The sequence below is a fragment of the Callospermophilus lateralis genome, chromosome 6 (assembly GCF_048772815.1).
Source record: "Callospermophilus lateralis isolate mCalLat2 chromosome 6, mCalLat2.hap1, whole genome shotgun sequence".
Classification (NCBI taxonomy): Eukaryota; Metazoa; Chordata; class Mammalia; order Rodentia; family Sciuridae; genus Callospermophilus; species Callospermophilus lateralis.
The window spans coordinates 125,237,690-125,246,261 of NC_135310.1; positions in this window are offsets into that span (position 1 = coordinate 125,237,690).

The following is an 8,572-nucleotide window of genomic DNA, read 5'->3' on the forward strand; positions in this document are numbered from 1 at the left end:
CTACATGGTTTCCCAAAATGTTATCAACCACCATAAACTACTTGAGGGTCATCTGACATCCCAGGTATTTTCCCTGTCTCATGCTGATTGGTGGTTGCTAGGGGGTTTGCTATGGGTCCTCACCTACTCTAACTGATTCAGGGACACTTGGCACTACAGACCTCTCCTGTTATTTACAGACAAACAACTCAGCAGGGTGGGTATGTCCTTAGGAGTGCTCTGTGGGGTTTTTATAAGGACAAGGGTCACGCCCCCTTCCTTAGGACAGCCCTTGAGGTAGAAGCTTCTGTAATTTATTTATTTTTTAAAATGGAGTCACATCAGTTTCTCATAACAAAGTAAAAGTACTGGAAATGAAATGTAACAAATCATATTCCATGCATGTACGCATGCCAAAATGTACCCCACTATTGTATACAACTAAAATCGACTAGTAAAATATTTTGAAATGAGGGAAAATATGCATGCACTGCCAATTAAACTGTGACTTTCTCAAGCAAAGAAAAATGCAATGGATGAGTTTAGTTTCATAAAAACTATTAAGTATGTTATTAATAAAATTTGATTTTATTAAAAACAATAATATATTGTTGTGGGAAACAGAGTAGTCAAGAAGCAGCAAGCAGCACTCAGAGAGAAAGAGAACTTCTAATTTTATTTTAATCTGGAGCCAGAGGAAAACAAATCTTCAATTTCTGAGCACCCATTTATAGTTTCTCACAACATTTATAGGCTATCTAGGGTCTTAAATTTTTATTCTACCTGATATATGGTTTTGCACAGGGATTCTAAAGAAAAATATGTTTACAGACTCAGAGTGTGGTAAGTGGAAGAACTGGCCACTCTTGCAAGGCCTTTGATAAATATCTGGCCTCAGGCTTGAAGCCTGAACAGGCTCATTTACACTTCAAAGATAAGTATTCAGACTTCCAGGGGAAGTTATTTATAATCCAAAAGGTAGGGAACCAAAGTTAATCTGGCTTCTTCTAGGAGAAAGACTGAGAGGTGGGAGAGGAACTGACCTTTTCCCCAGGCATTGGTTTCTTACCATAACATTTTTACAACTTCATTTCACAACCAGGATTGGTTTTGCAATCACAATGTAACAAATAATTTAGTGGTCTTAATGATACTGATAAACCCAGTCTGATTTTCTCTTAAAGTTGGGAGCCATCTCACCACAAAGACATAAAAGGCTAATGTTGGTTTTACTATAAATTACTGCAAATTCGGAACTTGCTTGGAATGCCTGCCTGTGCCATGAACTCACCCATGCCTCAAGGCTTTCCCTGATGAGATAGCAGCCCTCTTTGAAACTTTAGTGAGGCCTCAACAATCTTGGCCTTCCCTGGCCAGATAATGACCCTCTCTCAGGCTCTAATTGAATCCAGATTTAAAGATAGGTAGTTAGTGTAGTTAGGTAAATAGGGTCTAATATCGAGTAAAATCGAAAATGAAGGCCATGTTGAGAATGGAGTCCATGAAAAGCAGAACAACTCTCGGAATGTTAATGTTCCCAAGGCCCAGAGCCCATCCCAAAGAAATTTTAATAAAACAGCTCCCAGCAAAGGTGGAGATGCTAATCCTAAATCCTGCCTTCCCAGATTACTCCTTTGGCCCACATGTGCCCCACCCTTTGGGCCTTCCCACCTACATTCCATCACTGAAAGCTAACAGAACAGAGGACAGGAATGCAGGAAAGCTAAAAGAAGACTTTAGATATAAAAGGGGAACACATTCCCCTTCCACGGATTCTACCTCTTGGGTCCCCTTCTTCCTCCAGGAGAAGTCTTTTCTGCTATCCTTAACAAAGCCTCTACTTTCCACTCTGACCTTGCCTCAGCATCCTTCTCTGGTGTTATGCTTCAGCATTGGGGAAGCAAGGACTCATCACCAGTACACAGTGGTAACATAATGACCTTCACAAATTCTGATGATGGGGCAAGCAAAAATAAAAACTAGCCTTTGTGTTATGCTTCTCAGAGTTTTGTTATCTGTAACCCCGCTTTGTGGAACTTCCTGGGCTATAAAGCTGAGCTGTAAGAAAGCTGTGGGGCTGTCTTGTTTTCTATTTTTGTTGGGGGAGGCAGCCTGGCCAGTCAAAATAATAAGCTTGTTTTAATTTGATTTTGATTGGAGTCAGTGGTGTTTTCTTTGCATCGTGGTCTAACAATTCCACTGGTTATTGGTGGTGAGTACTGCTTCCCCACATGTTGAAGTTTGAACAAAAGAGAAACACGCTGAGGCCAGCATGTAAAGCAGGGTTTATTTAAAAAGGAGTGACATATACTTCTCCTGGAAGGGAGAAGGTGACCATAGCTGGTGTCCTGGTATCCCAAGAAGTGAGGCTTTCTGCCTTTTTATATGTCTTGGTCTTCCTTTTTTCTCCTGCCTTTTTCTTCTTATTTTTCTTCTTCCTGAATCCTTGACTAGGCCCAGAACCAGGCCAAGAAATTCTTGGTGGGGTGGCCCAAAGGTAGGGAACAGGTGGGCTGCAGGGGAAATGGCAGGACAGACAGCCAAGACAATTTGACAACCTTAAAGCTTCCTGTAAACAGGGGCAATTCTTGGGACAGGTTACCTTGGTAATAGATGTGTGTGGGGGGTGAGTTTCTTGATAAGTGTTAGAGAAGCACTCTGAGAGAGTGAAAATATTTTTCCTTATGGAACAGTCTCCAACTTGTTGGAATCACTCAAAATTGGTCTTCTTGATCTTGCCTGACTCAAGTTTATCTATTTGAACTGACTGCCTGTATAATTCTGGCTTCATTCACACATTTACTTTTCATTTCTGTATTTTTTTCTACAATTTAATACTGCAAAAGCAGAGAAACAAAAAGAAATGTTAAATCATATAGGATAACAAGTAATGGAATGCACTTGGGCTCCATCCCCTCAGGCTCAGGACCCTCCCTCAGAATTTCTGCTTTTATTCTGCCAGGTTCACAGAAAGCACCAGGGGTCGCTGTGTTCAGATGATGACAGTCACAGCCTCAAAAAAAGGGTGCTTTTGTATTTATCCCAAATAAATAGTGAAGGAGAGAGCAGGGCTCAAAACTAGGATCTCCTCAGCTCTCAGGCACAGGACAGGCCAGCACTCATTTCTAGTTTTGTTTTTTTTTTTTTTTTTTTTTTATCTTCATACAGATTTCCAGATTTGTATTAATTTGCAGATCCACTGAAAGACCTAAGCAACCTCATTCTACTTGGGACATCATTTTGCTCTGAAACTTAACCACTGACCTACTACAGTCCTAAAGTCAGGAAAATACCACATAAAAGCTCTGTGGAAACAGTTCTGGAAAAGCTGTAGATGGTGATTGACTAAGATAGGAGGAGATATCAAAATATCGGAAATTCCTGATGGCCCCACCTAGGTGTGGTGACCAATATTTAAACTAGAAGCCCTGCATTTTGACACATACACACCTTGGGACACCCTCATGGCTTAAACCCATCATTTTTAAGTATGTCACCACTTGAACTAACCAATAATCCTCTCCAGATTCTTTCCCCCACTTGATTGTAGAGTTGTTGTATTTTCCCCGGTGTGTGATGATTTCCTAAGAGAAGCTATTATGGATGTGGGGTCTTTGCCTTCCCCAAAGAGTGTATAAACTGCTGCAGACCCTGGGCTCGGGTCTCTCAGTGCCACCAGTTGCTGTTCACAGAGGACCAAGCTAACTCACAATAAATGCCTCTTTGATGCTCACATCGATCTGGGTCTCTGGTGGTTTTGGGGGTCCCGAGTTCGAGCATAACAGCACCTGGGTTTTAACCCTTTCAGGTCATAAGTTTGGTGGAAAGGATTACATGGTGGGGATATGGGTAGAAGTTTCCAAGAATGGCTAGTCCTGACCCCTGGGCTCAGTGGGCGGTGGAAAGGGGAGCATACAGCTGGTTCCAGATGGGTCTGTGGTTGCTGGGTTGAGGGCGGGGTACTGCAGAGAGGAGTGAAGTCTCACGAGATCTGGTGGTGGCAGCGGTGGCGGGGGGCCTCATATGTGAGTGGTGGGTGGCAGCAGTATCCTTTGGGGGCTGAGGAAGTTGAGAGTGCAGAGACAGAGGCCCGGGCAAGGAGGCAGCCCAGCAACTCCCCCCCCTTGCGCTGCAGCAGCGCTGCTTGGTCCCTGCCATTCGGGGACTGGTGCAGGACAAGGCACTGGTGGCTATGGGCCATTTCCCCTGGCCAGTCAGTCCTCACAATCGGATGCGACCCCAGGGCCTACCTCAGTTTTCCAGGGCTGCGGCGGTAGGGTTGGTGCTGCTGGCCATGACAGCACCACTTTGCTGTGTGCCAGACACTTCACTTGTGCGCTTCCATGCTTGGGCTGCACAGAGAGGTGCAGCAACCTGCCCAAAGTCACACTGCTGGGACATGGTGGGATGGGCTTCCACACCCAAGTAGCCCTGCGCCCCTTCCTTGCCTCTGGTCCTTCTCCCAGTGGTGCTCACAAATGCTTCCCTCAGGTCCTTGTGGGGCTGCCAAGGGTGTGTCTGGGACTCCCTCTGAAATTGGATGCAGCAAGGTATGTGAGTTCCTTTGGACAGGCTTTTTTCATGCCTTTGTCTAATTCCCAGAGGGTCTTCCATTTAAGTGCCCTCTGAATTGGGCTGCAACCAAATAAAACTGTTTCCCTATCTTCAGTGCTATCTCGGTGCCTTGCTTTGTCCATTCCTCAACAATATAATTCTATACACTTAAACATTGGTTATGTTTTCATGAAATAGAAAACAGATGTGATTAATTGTTTACTTCAAATAATAAAATATCACTTATTAAAATGGAATAATTTGCCTAAGTTCAGGAATTTACAAGGATTGTTTCAAAGTATGAATAAAGAAGGAGTTAACAGTTTTGAAAGAGAAATTAGAAGGTTCTAATATGGATTTAATAGGAGGAAAATGTGTTTCTAGATAAGAGCGTCTATGTAATTAAGTAAATAAGAAAGTTTAAGCAAGTGATAAAGTAGGTCCGTGTACATTTGCTACATAGGTTTAAGTATGTGATAAAGAAGGTCTGTGTAAGTTGGTCATATATGTAAGTTTTTTTGAGCAAGTAATCTTGAAGGAATTAAGCATTATACAATTGTGGTTAAACAACAACTGTTATTTTACAATATTGTAGTATGTTATTTCTTTAGGAGCTAAACTTGATTAATATAAAACCATCAATAGTAATTGTGGTAGTATTACTCTTTTTTTGTATATTAAATGTGTTCATATTTTCCAGGTATATAAGTCTTTAAGATAGAAGCTTAAAAAAATTATATCAATCTGGTATTCTCCAAACTAAAGTTGCATGGTAATTTTAGGCTTGTAAGAATATCATAATGGAGATTTATTTAAATCATTTAATTTTATATATCTGGACCTGTTATCAATAAGATAAATATGAAGTCCTATACACTGGGTAGAAGTTAAATGTAACATCATATTGTGTTAGCTAGCATTCATGTAACATCAAGCAACAATATATGTAAACTTTATAAAATGGTATTTAAGAAACAAAGATCAACTTCAATACTAGAACACTTTACCTAAGATTTTTAAAGAGCTTTGCCTTCCCTTGTAAGGGTCCGGCGAAGCATCGGAGGAAGAGACCACCAAGAGACTGACTTTATGCAATAAGCAGGAGGGAGTTTATTGAGGATCCAATTCAGTGCGCTGAGGCTCCAGGCAGGCTCGCTCAAGAAGGGAGAGCAGCTCAGAGCCCAGAGCAGGGGTTGAACAATGCTTAAGTACACTTTTTTGGGGGAGGGCAGGGGACTTTGCATACATCAGAACAAATCATCTTGAGGCGTGGGAAAATTGAACAACTCTTATACATGATCAGTACATTCATTGGTGGGAACAGATTGGGCGGGGGTGATTGGTCACTCCTATGCCAGGTACACATTCAAACAAACTGCATAGGGCCCTAGGCTAAATGGCCAGTAGGGTGTTGTCTTAACTATCTCAGGAATTTCAGGTTCTGGGTGTAGCAGAGGAACTTAACATTACCTAGTCTTTCACTTTTTAATTCAGGCTTTGCAACTTAAAAACTTTACAATGCCCGGTCTTTTATATTTTAATTCAGGCTTTGCAGCTTAGAAACTTTACCCTTTCACCCTGAGATAAGGTTCTGCCTACCATCTTAGTACATATCAGAATGACTCCAAAGTAGGCCTGACTTCAGCTAAAAGCCAGTGCTCTTAATTTAGGGTGAAACTGACTTTGCTGCATGTTTAAGATCAAGACTTAAAGTTAAATTAAAATGGCCAAGAAAACCAATATTTGGCTCTTTCCCTCTGAGTCAGTCAGAATCTAGGGAATAGGGAACTTCTCTAAAGAGCTTTGCAACTCTGGGCCACATAACCTCCTGATCAGGGAGATTAATGAGACCACTGGAGACTGAAAAGCCAATCAGAGCACTTGCTGTGAATAGGGGGGTCATTGGAGGCAGAAGATGTTCCTGATGCTTCCAAGGGAAGCCACATGGTCAAGCAAGACCTGGACCCATCCTAGGGCAAACAGCACTAGCAGAACTAGAAAGCCGCTTTCAAGTTTCCCCATGAGTGATCCCTATGGGAACTCAGCTGACTCTAAATGATTGACACAAAGTCAGTTTTGACCAGCTTGATCTTAAATACCTACCAAAAACAGTTAAGCTAAAACACAGTCATTCCTGGGAGCAATGAAGGACAGGAACAACTAGAAAAGAGGAGACAGTAACTAGGCCAACAGGTTCTATGGGGAATGTTCTGTCAAGTGTGGCCTTGGCTCCTCCCACTTGCAGAACCCCTATTAGTCCTCTTTATGTTTCTCCTAATAGGACTCTGTATGTTAAATTGCCTACAGAATTTCCTGCAAGATCAGATAGACGAATTCACCAACCAGCAGGTCAATCAACTACTTCTTTAAGACTACCAGCCCCTGATTCTCAAGACAGAGCTATGACTCATGACCAACTCCTCTAGCACCATAGACTCTGCCCCACCAAAACCCTCCCTAATCCCTTTTCAAGATTTTACAACCTCTCTTTCACTTTGTAGGAATGAGAACTACTCTCTAGCAGCTCCATTCTGCTTCTTCTGTCAGCTCTCAGCATCCCTACAAGGAAGCATCAAACCTAAACTCTCCACACATCAGATGAGGAGCCACAGCCAGATGAAGACTTGTAGAACAACTTCACTCACATGCCTAGGCACAAAAAGCTTCACTACCTACTTACTTTGGTTGATAATTTTTCAGGTTGGATAGAAGATATCCATACATCCAGGGAAACAGCTGACACTGTTGCCTCCATCCTCATCAAGCAGATCATTCCCAGGTTCAGATTTCCCACCTCCACCCAGTAAGACAATGGTCCAGCCCTCACTTCTCAGGGAACATGCAGACCAGTGCCTTCCTTCACCATTCATTGCCTCAATCCCAGCACAACCACAAAACCGAATTGAACTCTCTTCAATTGGGTGACTCAGTCTTACTTCAGGAACTGCAATCTCAATCATTGGAACCTTGCTGGATGGAACCCCATACAGTCATCCTTACTACCCCAATGGTGACCAAGGTTTTGACACTCTCCCTGGTACCATGTCTCCCACCTTAAAACGCACCTGTTCCAAATGCCCAGTCCTGGAGTTCCACCACACCCACCAAACTCAAAATTTCTCACCAATCCTCTTCTTCTTTTACTAATCATTAATCTCTCTCAAGTATCTATCCCAAACACAGATGGCACTTTAACATCCAGGTGACATGGCACAAGGATGACACCACCCACTATCAGTTTATGGGTCAAGGCAATTGCCCTTCCACTGGCTGAAATTGGGCTGTCACCCTTAACATTACTAGATTTAACCAAGCTACCTGTGATACTTCCTAGAGTCCCCACAACAGGACCAATGGCTAATACTAAGGATCTTCTCCACCCAGGATTGGTTTGATGCCATTGACGACTTGTGGTTCAAGGAACTTTTATGGACTTTACTCCTGCTGAAATAACTGTCTATAGCCAGTGGGTGTTGTTTCTGGCTGCCTGGTATTCCCAGACCTGTCCTCGAACATTACTCCACTTTCCCTCCTAGGTCCCATGCTACCCACCATTAAGCAGGAAGTAGCCAGAGGATTTTAAGCCATCTCCATGTCACTTAGAACAACAAAAAGTGAGGAATGTTAGGTGAAGGACAGGCTGAACTAGGTTGTCTGTAGGGCAGGCTGAATGAATGTTAGCTGCAGGATAACCCATGCACTGAAACTCCCCTCTGTCTGGTCCTTTATCACCTGTTTGCTTCAATTTATTTTTTTAAAAGTTCTTTTTTTTAGAGAGAGAGAGAGAAAGAGAGAGAGAGAGAAAATTTTTTAATGTTTACTTTTTTAGTTTTTTGGGGACACAACATCTTTGTTTGTATGTGGTGCTAAGGATTGAACCCGGGCCACACTCAAGCCAGACGAGTGTGCTACCGCTTGTGCCATATCCCCAGTCCATATTTGCTTCAATTCTGAACACTCAACCCCACTCAAGGCTGAACACTCAATCCTCACCCATCTGGTGCCACAGAAACACACATCTGAATCCTGCCCCATCTGC